The sequence below is a fragment of the Armigeres subalbatus genome, chromosome 3 (assembly GCF_024139115.2).
Source record: "Armigeres subalbatus isolate Guangzhou_Male chromosome 3, GZ_Asu_2, whole genome shotgun sequence".
In the NCBI taxonomy this organism is placed as follows: Eukaryota; Metazoa; Arthropoda; class Insecta; order Diptera; family Culicidae; genus Armigeres; species Armigeres subalbatus.
In genome coordinates this window covers 48548985-48568081 of record NC_085141.1, presented here as the reverse complement: position 1 = coordinate 48568081, position 19097 = coordinate 48548985, and positions in this window count along the sequence as shown.

Sequence of the window (19097 nt, the reverse complement as noted above, 5' to 3'; positions counted from 1 at the left end):
AAGTATGGGCAACCAACAGACATTCGATTCCCCAATCAACTTTTTTGTTGTTTGGGTCGAATAGCTAGGTGGGAAGCTACAACCATGTGTCTATTCTCTCTTCGTTTAGAATCGTTTGGGAAAAACTAATTGTAACATGCTCCTGACCTAACCTAAACTAATGGCTAAAAAAGTCATTCCCTATTATAGTAACATTGCTTATTCATTGTGGTTTTATATCATACTTGAAGTATGAAATGAAATCGTTGTCTCCAAGAGATTCATGACACCTTATTTTTTTCTTGTGGTTCTCTTTTGATTTTTGAGCTGCAACCATAACGATCCCAAAAAACTTAATGATTTGAGCAGGATGCCATTTAAGATCTAACACCGTCTACGACTGTGGGTGTTTGCTATCGTCAAAATTCAGTCGATATCGACGTGGTAACATTCAATAGGTGAAACTTATGGCACCACTATACTTGTGCCAAACTGTAGGCACCCAGAATCGATCGTCTATGCGCCCCAGTAGTAGGTTAATATCTCTTATAAATAAACAAGCAAGCAAGTAAACCCCAGTCGTCTTTGGAAGCAACCGGAGCGAAGCAAAAAGGAAGTAAGAAGCAACCGGTGGATTTGACTATTCTCAATTAGCGAAACAAAAACCCAACTTAATTCACCGAGTGGTGATACTGCCTTTCTCGCATTTAGCCAAGACACCAACCTTATATGGCGTTTTATAGTTCGGTTCCATTTTCTTAATAACTTTTGAACACAATGGTCGATCGTTATCAAATTCAGTAGTGATCAACAAGGCTTTGTCCCCTGTAGAATGCAACCTGTTGCGAGAAAATCGGTTAAAATTTACTATATGAAAAAGTGGCTAATGTTTTTCGGTTTTCGTGTGCACACACACACACACATACACACGGACAGACAGACATTTGTTCAGTTCGACGAGCTGAGTCGTTTGGTATATAAAATCATGGGTCTCCGAGACTTCTATAAAAAGTTCGATTAGGGAGTGGAATGATAGCCTTCCGGTACAGCTTTGTTGTACAAGATAGGCAAAAAGAAATATTTCAAATCAAGTAGTACGATCAGAGCTCGCGTGCAACTAGCAGCGACTGGAGGACTTTTTTTTTTTTAATCTTTATTTAGGTCACTGGAAGCCTGGCTATGGGCAAACTAACCAAGCGCTCTCACATTTGCGCAACCTTCCTGTCTTCTTGTATCTCGGAGCCTATTTAAAGATTCTTTTAGGATTGGAAAGTTAAGTCTTTTCGTTCCACTTGAAAGTTGTGTTGGTATAGCAGGAGAACAAAATATATTTTAGTTACTAGATAAAGGAATGATGATGAAGGATGAAGGAAAAATACATACGGTATGCCAGTTAGGTACCACACATGTTTCGGACAGCAGAACAAAGGGAACCAAAGCGACAATCTTTATCTGGTAACTAAAATATCTTTTAGGAGAACCAATCACCTAATCCCTATTATGTTAGTTTGTATATGGTCTCGATGGAAGTGGATTCGTGAACGTTCCCGAATAAAATTGCGACACTGATCGTCAACTGAACGACTTTGATTTATCCTAGAAGAAGCAATAACCAGCCGAACGTCAATTTTCAAGTCTACCAACCAGGGATGGGAAAAATCAAACTTTCAAAAAATGGAGACCAACCAAACTTACAACACGTGACCTTACTTTTAAATTATCTAGTTTCAACTCGTCGCCTTTTAACGGTGGATAAAATTTTTCCTTTCCTTTTCGGATTTGCTTGTGTCTGACGTTTGCACACTACCACCATTAGGTTGCCGCTTGTTCACACACAATTTATTTAGCATTGCACGTAACGATTATTTTGATTGCATTTTGTTCCAAGTGAGACGTCTGTTTATCTGTGGTCTTAACTTGAATCTTTCATCGTTTTCGTACTTGCAGTTTTGTACTTGCAGTTGTTAAATAATGGTGTGTTTATTATCGCTTAGTTCCAAAATTTGAGAATCATCGCCATCAATGAAAATTTGCAATCATTATCGTCTGAGAATGGTTCAGCGCAACACTTCAGACGAAGAAACGTGAGTCTGTGAAATGTTGGACAGCACTACAACATTTGCGGTATTAAACTGAGTTGGTTTGGAAAACCAACGATGTACAGTTAACAGATGGTCACTCAATGGAATTTAAGCTTTGTTAGACTTTACTGGAATAACCAAGAAATGGAAAAAAATATACATAACACAGAATACAAACCAAACTATTTTCGCATTATTCCTGTTTAGTATGAACCAAAATTCTGCAGAGTATACTTTTGAAACCATGTAAAGCATAGCATCAAAAAATGGCTAAAATAATTTCAAATCCTTCATAGCAACTATGTGGTTTTCAATTCTAATTTAAAATAGATCTCATCCGCCAAAATAAATTACTACACTTCGGACTAAGCAAAAAATATATCAGAAAATATTAATACGTAATTAGTAACCACTTCAACCACCTAATTATTGAACGCTCACTGTCAATTTGCAATTCCGTTTTACTTCAGTGTTTTACGCCTTTAGATCCCATATGATGTGCACTATGTGTAGGGTGACCATATTGTATCCTAAAGGAGGACAAGTCCTCCTTTTTCATTGAAAACCAGATGTCCTCCTTTTGTTGCATGAATTACTCCATAGTTGAATGAATAACTATTGCTAAAAAAAAACTTGTTCCACAAACAATAACACAACAGAAGTCCATTCTGTAACATTGCACACGTTTGCGTTTCTGGTTTTAATTTGGAAATATTTCCCTTTATGTTTTGGAATATTATTAAAGTAAATGTAGATAACAAAATACGTGAGTTACTGTAACACAGATGTCAAAAATATCAGAAGCATCGGAATTGTGAGAAATCGATTAGAAAAAAGAAATTTACATTCTCAAAATTTTGTTCGAGCAAACACCCATCAAATTGCCTTTTAAACGAATTGCACGACATGCTTCTTGAATATGTGAGGCAAAGGGCAGCCGCCTATAGCTATGCCTAGAATGGAATAGAAATACCTTAAACTAATCTGAACAGTTTTGAGTTTCTTTAGTTCAAACCTAAACAGTTTATAATTTATTCAATTGAGCACTTTGTGGTCATACCGTTAACGGTAAAATTCCTATGCACACATATGCCTTAAATTGCGGTTCTCAATGGCATTCAAGAATCAAATCGCTGGACAACTAAGTATCTTGTATTCGGTCCTTATTGAACCTAACGTTCGGTCAGTTGTCTATTTTTGCAAGTAAGTGTTCAGAATTGTGAACAACTATTCTTGTTAAAATTCTGTGGAATAACGCTAAAAAAGCATAATAATATTCAACATTTGTTCTGAATTTAAAATTAGTTGAAGCTAATGCCATTGTATTTCCATTGAAAAGATGTTGCTGGTAGTTTATAATTAGAAAGTGCTTTATGTAGACTATAATGAGATTCAGAAACGTTCCATCTGGAGTTAATGAAGTAATATGTTATGTTAATAAAATAGTAGAAGATGTTGTATTTGCCTCGACTTACAAAAACTTCTTTCAATAAACTTTAGTTTGCTAAAATCTAACAAATATAATATTCTTAATCATATTAAAAACTAAAAATCGATCGATGTTTTAATGTCCTCCTTTTTCAACCAAATGTCCTCCTTTTTCGCTCAATTCGGGTAAATTGTCCTCCTTTAGAAAAATTTTATATGGTCACCCTAACTATGTGCGCTTAAACTTTATCGATTCCAGACTTAGGAAAACTGAAATCTGATTGGTCGAAAAAGGAATTTTCCGTTTGACCGAATGTGTAGAACAGCCGAAAGCTTCCTAGAATGTATTAAGTTTGGCCGAACAAGCCATTTGGTCGAACAGTTTATTTGGCCGAACGGATCAATCGATCCGGAATATTGTTTTATTGGACGTTTAACAAAATGGTTGATGGGTAACTGTCTTTTCATATCTTCGTTCGACACCATAGAATTAGCTTTATTGAAGGGCTTATAATTATCTTCAAAACCATAATAAACCGATCAATAAAACCATAAATGTCAAATGCCTCATAACCTTATTAGTGGTCCAATGATTATTATGATGAGTCTCATGAATATCTACGTTGGGAAACTATCATAATGTCAAATATTTTGGTCACAAACTTGTATAACACATAACGTTCATAAAACTACGTGGTTATCAATAGCTTTATAATGGTATTGCGCAATAACATACTGTTTGCTTTTAGGCTTATGATCAAATGGTTAAACAAAGCTTTTCTTTGTCATAATGTTTCTGCTAAATATATCCAAAATAATGGGAACAGAAATTAGAAACGTAGTCATTCTGAATTTGAAGGCATAATAAGGAAGGTCTAAGTTTCTGTTTTCTGTTTCCAATATTTTGGATACATTCAGCAGAAACATTAAAACAAACAAAAAGTTTATTGTATGAAACAATAAAATCTAATTCTTTAAAATGGACCATAGCATACAGGGGATGGACAAAATAATTAGAATAGGCAAATTTTGGGTAAAATTAGATATGTTGCAACTACCTTAGTTATCATCCGATTTTGACATTTCAGGCATGCCTGAACTACAAAATTAATGCAGTTTGACGGTATGTTCATGGAACCGACTATGGCCACCGGATTCCGGAGATATTCCGGGTTTTTTGGAGATAGGTTCAAAACCGTAAATTTGAGGTGGATATTAGAAGAAGTTGTGATTGAAAATTGAATAATATTAGTAACCACAAATGAAGTAGGGTTCTTGCTGATTGGAACCATATATTGAGATGTGGAATCGGACCAGAAACAAGTTAGATATGGACATTTCTTTATAATCGATTCCGATCGATACTTATCAAGGCCACAACTTCATTTGAATCTTGCTTTTTGATAGATCGTCCACTATGATTTTATTCTAGAAGGCTTCTAATGTGTCAAGAATGAAAAACCAATTGAATAAACGGATCCTGGAGTCGCTGGGATGTCCCCGGGGAACCTGTGAATGGGGACATTTAAGTTTTAGCGCCAAAATCAGTCATTCGAAGGCTCTTTTTTCATGGTTTTCGATAAGGAAGCGAAATATGAATATAAAATGGTCCATTGACGGCTCTGACCGCTTCCAGGACCTACTGGCAGAGCTGCTCCGTATCACCATCACTACAGCAAAATGCAGGATATTGATAGCGGTGTAAGCAGCTAGATCATTTTTTCATCATAGCAGTCAATGATCTCTCAAAACGCTATCAGTTATTAAGTGGCATTGATAGGTCACTAAATGATAGAAACAGGCTATCACTGACAGCTATCAAAGTGAAGAATTTTGCATCAAATATTGTCGAATAATGAGAAAGCTATGGTGTAAGAAAGTTGAATCATGTACGAAGAAATCCTCCTGCATATGAGCCCCACATTATGGAAGCGATGTTTTAGGCCAGGGCTGCCCAACGTACGGCCCGCGGGCCGGATGCGGCCCTCAGCTCCATTTTCTGTGGCCCGCGGCGTGTATGAAAAATAACCTTATATTCGGCCCACCAGCTCTTCCATCTTGCTCGATAAGCTCTTTTTTATTATTCATTATTAAATACGTAAGTTTTAAATCAACACTCGCACTGCAAAACCATTTATTTGAATTTGAAACGAAAATCAATATGTTACACAATTTGAAATGATTGCATTAAGCGACCCCAAGACGCAGAAGGTTGATGTGGAACATCGGATTTTCAATAAAGATTGGTCAGAGTATTTCAAGTTCACGTTGAGAAAAAGAAAGCTGGTTGGCTTAATTTGTTCGGAAATTTTGGATACATGTATTGAAGGAATAACATATGAAATAAAATTATAAATTGATAAAATCGAAAAACTCAACAGTTTTCGTAAAGAATTTTCTATGAAAGCTAAATATTTTATTATTTTTCCGGTAAAAATTTGTATCCCTTAAATAATCCCTTATAATTCTCAAATAATAAAATTTAGCTACAAGCTTTTGAGGTACCATCATCGGAGGTGACAATGGGTCAAATGGGAGTGAGAATGGATCACTGTTTCAACTACTTAGAATGCTTATAGAATAGACCTCCACACTGAGCAATGACCCATTCTCACCCCCAGACCCATTGTCACCCCCGACGACGGTAACATAAGTTTGCGCGGAAGACGGTGAAGAGTAAAAGTTCTCGCAGAAGATTTGAAAGCTACGTTACGTTAAAAAGCCGCTATTCTACTCTCTCGCAAACAATGAAAATACTGACGTGAAAAACGTGGCGAAGGTGGCTGTCTTCATTACAGGAATTGATGATCATTCTCAAATGACAGATACATTGACAGCTTTGATCCCAATGCAGGGAATAACTAACGAAAAAAAACTAAAAGAATCGATATGCAAAAACGATCAATATTTCTCAAGTATTAACGCTCATTATGAAGACAATGCGGCTTTATCAACTTTATCAACGTTTGGAAACTCAACCTTGCGAATTTCAGTTACTAAGCCGTGGAACCATGCTTGAGAGATTTTGTTCTTTTTGAAAAGAAATGGCACCATTTCTACAAGATGAAGGAAAACCACTGCCCGAGCTGAATGATCCTGAAAAGATGAGGTACTTGGCGTTTCTAGCAGATATCGCCAAACATCTTAATGACTGGAACATAAAGCACCTTAGCACAGTGAGTTTCTGAGATCTGGTACATTTCTACAAACAGTTCGTGCAATTTTTTTCAATATGCTGGTAAAGTAACGAAATTTCCATTTTTTTAACACCCGGTATACGGTGTAAATAATTTAATTTAATGTTTCAAATGGATCTCTAATGCAACGACGAAAACAAAATAAACAAAAAAGATTGTTTGAACGCAACAAAATCGTGTTTAGTTTTTCTAGAAAATAAAAAAAAAATACAATGGTTATTTTGAAAATATTTAAAAGTTATGTACCGAATGTTTTCTGGCCCGCCAGCAAGTGTAAATTCTAAGAATTGGCCCGTGGCTCGAAAAGGTTGGGCAGGTCTGATATACAGTATCTACAAGTGTCAGTTTGCATTTTAAGAAGCATTTAAAAATCAATATCCTTTGCTTCATCATATACAAAATTGTGTTATTTGACGCATACACTCTTTTTCATGAAAGCCTCCATCAAGACTATTCTGCTGACATTTCGGCGAAAAATGTGGATTTATATAGCGAAAAATGGCCGAATATTTTGGAAAATTGGTAACAATGACTGAAGTAAATCTTCTTCTTCTTCTTCTTTTTGGCATTACATCCCCCACCAAGACATTGCCGCCTCGCAGCTTAGTGTTTTCAGCACTTCCACAGTTATTAACTACGAGGCTTCTAAGCCAAGTTATCATTTCTGCATTCGTATATCATGAGGCTAATACGATGATACTTTTATGCCCAGGGAAGTCGAGACAATTTCCAACCCGAAAATTTCCCGGACCGGAAATCGAACGTTGAAGCCGCGCATCTTACCGCACCACTATAGGATTTCGGGCGGTCATTAATCGAAAATGTCATGTCTTCCGAATTATTTTAAAATATTTTCTCTCCATTGTCAATACTCTAATTAAGAGAAATTCTGAATTTGAAGTCTCTAGGTGCACTAGTTCCAAAGATATAAGGTGGCAAAGTCAGAAATGGGTAAAAAGTTAGCAAATTTTCTGAAAAAATATTTTATTTTCAACTATTTATTGAAATATTTTTAAATGTTTTTCTTCAATGTTAATACATCATTACAAAGGTTATTGTATAAGCTTTTAAATGGTGTGCAAAAACTAATGGTTACACTGTGAAAAAAATTGAAAAAATGCGGAAGCAATATTTTTTCCAAAAACGACGCTATTTTCAACTTTGATAGTGAAGAACTTTTTTTCCTCAGGAATCCCCAGGTTCTTTTATGATACACATCAAGGACAAAGCTTCGACTAAAATGTCCCGAAAGAATTTCTTGCCAGTATTTGCAATTAACAGAGTTAAGTCACTCTGATTTTTTTCATTTGTTTTTTACCGTGTTTTGCCTCTCTCGTACTCCAAGGTTAATGCTCATTCCAAAACGAATGTTTGATAGAAGGCCCGGAGACCCCTAGTGGTATATATCAACTAACTCAGCGCGAAGAATTGAGGTGATGTCTGTATGTGTGTGCATGCGCGTCTGTATGTATGTGCGCAAAAGAACGCAATCGCCATTTAGACACTTATTTGTGTCCGATTTTCTCGCAACAAGTTTCATTCGACGGGAAATCTAGTCCCATCGTTTCCTATTGAAAATGGGTCAGACTGAACTATGCGCTCAAAGGGTATGGTCAAAATACATTTATTGGTAATAACTTCGACTTTATTTATAACCATTTGAGCTCATTTAATTAACTTTTCAAAGGAGTAAATGAATAAAACCCCCAATGCAATGCAGCACAACGGTAACGGAAGGATTTAACAGTTCGCTCATATATTTCCTGTCAAATTTTACCGTTTCCGTCGCCATTCCGCTGAAATGCGTTTGGGGCTTGAGTGGTTTGAGTCATTCTCTAAACCTAATTTTCTGAGCTATTCATTAGCTACTGATGGAGAACTAAATATGAGATTTCATAATATGTAAATATTTATAAATCTCCTGGAATCAATAATTCCCGACATGTTTATTGCAAAAGTAAAGACGAACAATATCTTAGTTAGAACGGAGCGTATGAAATTCCTGCTAGTGTTCATGAATGTCTGGCTAATGGTAGGGAAATATTTATTCACTCATCTACACTTTGAGGTTCACTGGCTGAACAACCAGCGGAAAGTCAATATAAACAGTTGAAGAAATTTAGAACTCATAATGCAAGAAAATGATCAAGAGAGGCAAATGTTGACATTTTCCTTCGTGCCTTACATGAATCAGATCCATTTTAAGCTCGATTTGGATAACGAGGAGACGTTGGAAAAAAATTTTTCACTTAGTTATTCTTATGCCATGCGTAATTTTGTAATATTTGAAGATTTTCAAAAGTTCTTTATCTTCTAATACTTTAGATGAATTTATCTCATCTTCCATCGTTGATGGAATTGAAGAAAATATCATTGAAGACTTAAACCTTGACACAGAAAAAGAATGATGCTGTATATAACTTGTAGAAATCATGAAAACAAATCAAAAGTAATTCAAATAGTGTTGTTATTTAAATTAAAAGAATTTTGCTTTTCGGAAGAATGGAGCATTCTTACATTCCACAATGAATGTCCACATTTTTTGAGAATATATTAATCTCATTTTTGAATAACTTGTACACGTAAAAATGTCATGGGATTGCGATTTCTAATTTGCTAATACCCTTTTTCAAAAGTTATTTTCAATTCTGATTATTTGATTAACATTTAATGCTTTATGATCCTTCAGATCCTAGTACTTTGTCAAACAAATTGTTCTAAATACAAATTGTGAGGCATGAGAGTGAGAACAAAAAATATCACGGAATGTCATGAAATTAATGTCATTTAACATGATCGCCGCCATAATGTCCATAAATTGCTGAACTTAGTTTTTGTACAGCCCCTTCCTTCTCCTTAAGAAAACGCACGAAATTTCAACTTCCCAAATAGGTTTGCTTTGTCACGTTAATCGAACCTATGAAAAAAATAATTACGTAATTCATAGACGATCCCCAAAGGGGGGGGTTGGAAATTGTATATTCATGCTATTTCGACCATACACAGCTAAAACTAAGTGGAAAATCACTTTAAAAGTCCAATTTTATTTTTGACCGCTCGCTTGTATGGGGATCCCCCATAGTGCGCACGGCTAAGGAAGGCACACGAGGTAAATATCTGTGATAAATTGTTGAGCGATAATGTCGTGTGAAATTTATAATCTGCCATCAAAAATTACTCTTAGGATGTTTATGCATGAACTTTTAGTACGTCCTTAATTTATTGATTCAACCACAACAAGAAATTCATTTACGATGATATAGAGTCGGCTTTAAGCAAAATTGTACGTAAAGCATTTCACCCCTCCAATTCAAGCTCAAATTCAACTAAACGAAAAACTGATTCCGGATGACCTTGAACTGCTAACTGACTGATTACCAACCAAAACGAACGTAAACGTGCAGCACCTCTAGGAACAGGAGGCATTTACACACTCGCATCGATACGGCAGGCATCCATCCTACGCTCACCCTTCCGGATGAATCGGCCCATCCTAACCTAGATCCCAAATCGCAGCCACTAGACTGGCTGCTAAATAATAGTACGTGATGAGTATCCATCACAGCACACACTTCCCAGCCAGCCAGCTAGGCAGCGCGAGAGTGTTGTGCTTCCCCGTGCCTTCGGGGCGGCATCGATTTTTCCCATCCAGGAAGCTCACCGCGGAAGCAGCTCTATCGATTTTTCCGAAGCACTGCCACCCACCCCCAGCCGAGCCCACCCGCACGCCATTTGGGCAGAGAAACGCACTTAGTGGAGAAATGTGCAGGAGCTGAAGGCTCTGTGCTTCATGCAAGGATGAACCAGAACGAGAATACTACGGTGCGTTGTGTGTCGGGTTCGGGTGGGGCAAGGGGGTTCTGTGCTTCCGTTCCAAATAATTTACTCCCACAGAAGCAGCAGCCAGCCAAGGCACTGGTACAGGGTTTCACGGGGATCATTCGAATGGAGCATGTTGGACAATTTCAAAGCCAGTCGTACTAAAAAAATATTTCTCAATTCGTAAGCACTTTTGTTTCTATTATGGTGTTTTCTGCATTTCAACCTTTTTCAGATCAATGTTTTTTTAGGCATATACCTAAGCCATAATAATTTAAAAACTGTTTGACCGAAGCGTATTATTCACAAAAACAAAACTGATTAAAAATAAATGATAGTAAGTCTCTAACAAATAACCGATTGTGTCAATCGTCAACAAAATATGTCAATTAAGCACAAAAAAAAACATCTAGAGAAGGAAATTTAATCTGATTTGCTGAAGATGTTAACCGGCTACATAATTTCTGAATAAGCTCTGGAACACACACAAGTTTATTGGAGTTCAACTTACACTGGATTCGCATTTGACGCGAGTCATTCTAACGCAGTTTCTGGGATTTACGCGGAACGTATCCCCCGCGAATGAACTAACTTAAGTGTAATTCTATCATCACCGTATTTAGAAGCTCCGCGGAGTATGATTACGTAACCCCTGCCCTAGAGCTTAACCATGCAACGCTGATGAAATGGGCGGACAAGAACCTGAGAAAGAGAGAAAAAATCGAACGTCCGAATCCTTTCAAGGAGCTGCCTCTGTTGGTTCGACCTCTGACCCGCCGCCGCCGCCGCCGCCCGGGTCGGGACGATTTTGCTCTTCCGTCGCTGAGTTTCGTTTTCGTGCATTGGATAGGAACCGGATGGACGATGATGTTGAAGGGAAACCGTTGGCGTCGGCGTCGTCATCCGATCGTTCGGTTTTGGGTCTTGTGGAGTTGGGCACTCCTGCTGGCTGGCATGGCGGCAGGCAGGCGACGATGATGATGTGGGAGTTTTGCTACACGGGTCGATGTTTGCTGGGTGGTGGTGTCTCTTCGCCGAAATGGAGGGTATGATGCTGAAAAATAACTTTTATCGATTCGTTGCTCTTCAAGGAGCTGAGTGTGGCGAAAATGTTCGGAGGATAACTGGAATGAGTCGACAGGGAAGGTTGAAAATTTGAATATTTCCGGCAGCATCACACTATCTGGCAAAATGAATGTGAGTAACAAGACGACGATGAAGAAAGATGAATGGTAATTGCAGAAGGTTGCCCTGGTTGAAGATTTTATTTAAAGGTATTTTGGGGAAATTATTTTCAGTGATGTTGAAATTTTGGTGAATTATTGATGAAAATGTTTTAAAACTGTAGCCCAAACTAACAACTACATACTTACGGTAATGTAATATAAAGATAGAAAAGGTTCGGTCTATATTGCTTTTTTGACAACAATCCATATGTTGATCGTTAATCATACAAATTACAAAGTTACGCCACAATTTGGTGGCAACGGTATCTGTGATAAACGAAACCAGGTGAATTTTCTTGACCGCCTTGAAGAACCTTGACTTTTCCACCATGAATAGTAGAGTGGTACGATATCCGATGCATGTTAGTTGAAGACCAATTCGTCATTCTCTGAGAGTGCGAACCAGCAAAGTGGTTTATTGTCAACATCACGAAATCGTCTCAAATCGCGAATGCTGCAATACCGTCACTATTAATGTGCACTGTGTCAAAAAGATGTAGGCACAGTGATGGCTGTAAAGCCATTTATAACATTTTTAACAAAAACAGCATTCTCCCAACAATGTCTTGGAAAAAAAAATTGGTTCTTTGAGCCAATTAAACGGTGCTCGCTTTCAAGTTATCCTTCAAAAGGTCGAAATAAATTAAACAATCCATAGTAAAATTGATGAATGTTATGTTTTTGGCAGGCATTGCAATTTATCCCATCATTCGATCTTCTGAGCAAAGATACTGATGATATGCTAGGACATCGATCTTAGTTATCTATCTGCTCAGTAAACAAAGTGCAATGTAATGGAGAAAATTTTTTTCACTGCTTTTGTTGTAGCAACGCCCTCGCAACGTGAACAAACCCCGAACCGCGCTGGCTATCAGGATCATCATCAAATGCTCAAATGATAATATCTTTCCAGAGTGCTCTTTGATTAAGCCTACCGTATGCGTGATAATGTTTGCACCATAAGGCAAGGTCAAAATTTAAAAAAATCTTAGAAATTTTGGTTTAATTTTTTTTATTAATTCAAAGGGGATATGCTTCATATAGTCTTAAATAATATTAATCATCGATTGAGTTTCCATTTGCTGCAATTACGGCCTCCACACGCTTCCGGAACGCACGGCAAGTCTTAATTATGTAGGCTGGATCCATCTCTCTCCAGGTACGGGTCAATGTTTGCCTGAGGCTTGCTGTACTCGGATGGCGTTTAGAACAGGCCTTAGCCTTCATGACGCGCCATACAGAGTAGTCTAGCGGATTAAGATCGGGACTGGATGGTGGCCACATTTCCTTCGCCCAGAACGGCACATGTTCCTGCAACCACTTCTGAGTGCGGTTCGAGGTGTGGCAAGGAGCCCCGTCTTGTTGAAATACAACATTTGGCTTCGATCCGTACTGTTTTTGATCCACGGAAGAACATACTTACTTAAAATCCCGATGTAGACCTCCGTGTTCACCTTGTCGCCTTCTGGAATGAACACCGGGTCCATTTTTTTGCCATCGGAAGCCACCAATCCAAACACCATAACGCTAGCAGGATGCTTTGTCAGATACACGTTTTTATACTCGTCGGCCACGTCTTTTACTGGGAGAGAGCTAATATACCGGTCGGTTCTAGAATTTGAAACGGGATCGACAGTAAACATGCTCTCGTCGGTGAACAGGATTACCGGATTTTTGCGCTTGAGGAAGTTTAAAATTTTCTGACATCGTTCGACTCGTAGCTCCCGGATACGGTTGGTAATCATGTGAGTTTTTTTTCGTGCCCTCGATTTCGCCCCGCAATCTTCCTTCACGATCTTCCGTACCGTAAAGTCGCTAATTCCGTGTTCCTTCGCCATTTTCCTCATTGAACGCACTGGATTCGTCCGAATCTTTCTTTTGATGGCTGCAATAACCCTCGGGACCCGAGCTGACCTCGGACGACCTTTGGACACCTTCGCGGACAGTTGTCCTTTCTTTTCTCGGTCTAAAACTCTTTTCACGGTCCACCGGGACACTCCTACGGCGATCGAAATGTCTTTTTGCGACATTTGCGCGTGGAACAAATCACGAATGCGCTGCCACTTCGTCATGGTGTAGCTGTCAAACTAAGTAAATCGTTTCCTTTTATGCACACACACTATTATATGAGCTACAGCTTACGTGCATGCAAAGAAAATCAAGATATTACATGCACAAGTCAAATGGGACGCTTATTTCGATGATGGTGCAAACATTATCACGCATACGGTAGTAGGGTAAGACGGTATAATGCGCCCCACCTGGCCAAAACGCCCCCCTTTGATTTCTAGAAAACTATACCTAACTAAGGGTGAAAATCAGTTGGAACCTATAAATATTTGTATAACCATCATACTATGTGAATTTGGAAGTATTTTTCTATTACACAATGAAAATAATAGCAAAATACAAAAAGTTACAGTTTTGATGTAACTTTTCATGTTTGTTTGCTCAACATTCTGGAGCAATTCTAGCATTCTGTCCGGAAAACTTGCACTGGAATACTTAGTTGGGCAACAAAATAACTTTTCTCAGTGGTTAATATGATATAAAATTGCTTCCATCTTCAAAAATGTAACGATTTTCGAAAACATGTTTCACTGGCCAAAACGCCCCAGTGTAGGCAGGACGGTATGCCCTTACCAACTGTACACAAGCTCAGCGAGCCTGCAGCAGTTGCTTCCAAATTGTATGGACAATATTGAAACGTAATTCACTCCTGCTTAAATGGACTTATGTTGGTTTTTTAATGTCAAGCACATAAGGATTTGTAACCTTTTTATTATGGGATTGATAAAATACTATTGAAGGGCTATGAAACGTGTTTGATTACGGTGGGGCGTATTGCCCAGGCACTTTTTGAAATCCAGTTTTTCACGACTTTTCAAAAAAGCTTTATTACGTGTTCTCAGTAATATTTTTATATGACTACTCACAGGTAATGCATTTGCGACTTGTTCAACTACCAAATAACACAAAGTTTGCATAAATTACGTTGAAAAGTAAAAAGTTTTCATAGGTATTGCCTTAGGGGGGGCATATTATACCGTCTTACCCTACGCAGTTATCAAGGAAAAAGGTCAGGAAAAAGATCAAATTACCAAAGTAATTTTGACAATTTAATGCAATCGAAAAAGTAGGCGAAAAAAATATGTTTTGTGCTAATTCGTCAGTCAGTCATTCAATTCGTCAAAATGTCATCAATCAGGTAAACAATTGGTCTAATAGCTAGAGCTTTTATTTTTATATTCTGTTCTTGCCTTATTTCTAGATGGATTCACCGACATTATTGCAGATGGCTGCTGGTAGTTTGGACCAATTGAATGTCCGAATAGGCTTAGGATTGCACTCGGGTTTTCACTTGACTTGATTAGTAAATGTCCCGTCGGAATTCACTATTCTGGCATTGTACAGTGGCTAAAATCGTGTTTCGAGCGCGTTTAATTAATAGTATCTTTATTATGCAATTTAGCGTAATGGTGTCTTCGAGACATTTTATCAGTAAGTTTATGCGATTCTTTAGAGGTATTCAGTTTACTGATCAATCCCCCTAAAAGTAAGATGAAAAATTTATTTTTTCCACTTCACAACATATAAGGTTTGATTCTTCATAAAAGTTGTAGCAAAAGTTCTCCTGAAAAACTTTGCCGAAGACACCAAGTTCGTAATTCCATTACTTTTGGAGACTTTTACGTTTTATGCGGACAAACCCTTAAAATGTGTTTTTTCATCATATCTTTTTCTCTTTAATTTATACATTTTGTGCATGTTCTAGAAAGTTTTAGATAATATTAAAATACGCCGTTTGGTGACTATTGTGACTTAAAAACTTTAAAAATAAAAAAGCTATAACAGTTTTATTGGATGTTTTAGGCACATTTAATATAACTACAATTTGACAAGGGGCAAATTGTGGCAGTCAATCACATACGCATAACAAAGTACAAGTAATGAACTTTAAATTATTACCTGAACTGTGGAGTTGTAAGCGAATGTAAGGAATGTTTCATCAAAAACCATTTCCTACTATTCAAGGTAGAAATCAATCACCCTTCAATGAGTTGATGAACTAATGCACCATGCGTCTCCATGTGCTTGGTTGCTTATACATCGAACATGCTCAAAACTTGTTGACATAAAAATCAATAAATCTCCAAAAGTAAAGAAATTACGAACTCGGTGTTTTCGACAAAGTTTTTCAGGAGAACTTTTGCTACAACTTTTATGAACTTCCGGAGGAATTCCTGGAGGAACTTCCAGAGAAATTCCTGGAGGAACTTTCGGTGAAATTCCTGAAGGAACTTCCGGAGAATTTCCTGAAGGAACTTTCGGAGAAATTCCTGAAGCAACTTTCGGAGAAATTCCTGAAGGAACTTCCGAAGAAATTTTTGGAGGACCTTCCGGAGAAACTTCGGGAGGAATTCCAGAAGAATCTTCCAGAGGACTTTCTGGAGGAACTTCCGGAGGAACTCCTGGAGGAAGGTTCGAAGGAATCCCTAGAATTCCTGCGGAGGATCTTCCAGGAAGAGCTTCCGGAGGAACTTCGGGAAGAATTCCTGGAGAAACTTCTGGAGGAATTCTTGAAAGAACTTCCAGAGGAATTCTTGAAAGAACTTCCGGAGGAATTCCTGAAGGAACTTCCGGAGAAATTCCCGAAGAAACTTCCAGAGAAATTCCTGAACCTGAAGGGACTTTCGGAGAAATTCCTGAAGGAACTTTCGGAGAAATTCCTGAAGGAACTTCCGAAGAAATTCCTGGAGGAGCTTCCGGAGAAATTTCGAGAGGAATTCCAGAAGAATTTTCCAGAAGACTTTCTGGAGGAACTTCCGGAGGAATTCCTGGAGGAAGGTTCGAAGGAATCTCTAGAATTCCTCCGGAGGATCTTCCGAAGGAATTCCAGGAGGAGCTTCCGGAGGAACTTCAGGAGGAATTCCTGAAGTAACTTTCAGAGGAATTCCTGGAGTAACTTTAAGAGGAATTTCTGGAGTAACTTTCCTAGAATTCCTCCGGAGGATCTTCCGGAGGAATTCCAGGAGGAGCTTCCGGAGGAACTTCGGGTGAAATTCCTGGAGTTACTTCCGGAGGATTTCCTTGAGTGATTTCCGGAAAAAATTCCTGGAGGATTTCCAGGAGGAATTGCTGGGGGAACTCCATTTACTGGAGAAATTTCTGGGGAAGTTTCGAAAGAAGTCCTGGGAAAATTCCCTGAGGACGGCGGAATTCCTGGGAAAAATACTGAAGGAATTCCTGGGAGTATTCTCGAAGTAACATGGACGAATTCCCAGAGAAATTTCTGAGAAAATTCCCGGAAGATTTCTTGGAGAAATTCCCGGAGAATTCGCTGGGGAAATTCCCAGAAAATTTTCTGGTGATTTTTCGGAGGAATTCCTGGTGAATTTCCGGAGTAATTCCTGAAGAATTTCCGAACAAAATCATGGGGAAAAATTCAACAGAATTTTTAGGGAATTGCCGGAGCAATTTCTGAGAGAATTGCCATAATAATTTCTGGTGAAGTTCTTGGAGGAATTTCAGGATAATTTTAGGAATAATTACCGGAGGAATTCCTGGAGAATTCCAAGAGGATTATTTTGGAATTTCCCCAAAGAATTCCTGAGGATTTTCCTGGGGAGTTCCTGTGGAAATTTCAAGAGGAACTTCTGAGAATTGACGAAGGCGTTGCTAGGAAAGATTCTTCCCGGAGGAATTTGTGAGGATTTCCAGGAGGAAGTCCTGGGGAAATTACTGGGAAAATTCCCCAGAAATTCCCCCGGGAGATCCTTCAGGATTTCCTGTAGAGACTCCCTCAGCAACTCCTCCTGGAATTTTTTACAAATTTCTCCAGGAACTCTTCCAGAAATCTCCGGTAATTCTTTCAGAAATTCTATCGGATTTTTGTCCAGGATTTTTTTTTTGGGGAATTTCCTAGGAATTCTCCCTAAATTACTCCGGCATTCCTCCAGTAGTTCCCCAGTAATTTCACCAGGAAATCCGCCAAAAATTCCTCCTTAAATTGTCCCAGGAATTCCGCTGGGGATTCTCCAGAAATTGCTTGTGGAATTTCCCCAGGAATTCTTCCAAAAATTATCCCAGGAATTTTTACGGGAATTCCTTCGAAATACGGACACGAAACCAGGACAATGTTCGTGGATGACCAACGCGCACTTGGAGTTTTCGAAACAAAATGCTGCGTTCTATCTATGACGAAGTGCAGATGGTGGAAGGTACCTGGGGGCGAATAAGCCAAGAAATGCATAAGCTGTTGGGAAAACCATCCATCGTTTTCCTGCGAAAATCGGAGGACTGCGCTTGGTCGGGCATGTAGCCAGAATGTTAGTCTCGATGAAAATGGTACAAGGATACGACGGCACAAGAAGGTGAGGTGCGTAGCGAGCGAGGTGGATCGATCAGGTGGAAGACGATTTGCGCGGGTGACGACGTGCAGCCATGGATCGAGGCCACTTCCTTCAAGAATTTCTCTGGGAATTATTCCAGGAGATCCTCCAAGAACCCTTCCGGGAATTGTTTCGAAAATTTCTAAGGGAATTCTTCGGGAAATTTCTCCCGAAATAAGTCTGGGAATTCCTTCCACAATTCCTTCAATTCTGAGAAATCATTTAAAGAATTCTTTCATTAATTCCTTCCGGGAATTCGTCCGAAAATTTATCCGGGACATCCTCCAAAATTTCCTCCGGGAATTCCTCGACAAATTTCTTTCTGGAATTCTTTCGGGAAATCCTCCAGGTCTTCTGGAATTCCTCCAAGAATATTCTCGGCAATTATCCAGGAATTCTTTCTGTAATTCTGCCGGGAATTCTTCCAGGAACACGACATTAGCATTTTCATAATTCAAAGTTTCCATAAGCATAACCACATCTATAAGATCTGCTGGAAATTTTATTATTATTATGATAATTTCTTTATTTAAGTAAATTTTGAACTCGCCACTCAAAGGCGTCTGTTACCTTTGTCTGGAGGGCTGAGCATCGCCCGAGTACCTGTGAAAGACATCAAGCAACATTGTTAACTATCGTTCATTAGAAATTCTGATGGTTGTGGTAAATGTGATAATATTGAGCCGATGTCTTGCCTTGTAAGCTTGCAAAAAACCTAGCTACGAATAATTAACAAATGAATGCGAACCGGAACCATCGCACAGTGTTTTCTAACCCAGGAATTCGTGATCGAAAATGTTTTGGCCATGAAAAGTTGATTTTAGAGTCTCAGTGACTTCGGAGAAAAGTTTCAGTATGTTAAGCTCCATATTCTGGAAAAAAAATTTTTTTGGCTAATCCCCCTAAAAGTGAGATGGAAATTCTCTTTCCTCCAATTATGAAGATACATCATTGGTGTCTTCGAGAAAGTTGTAG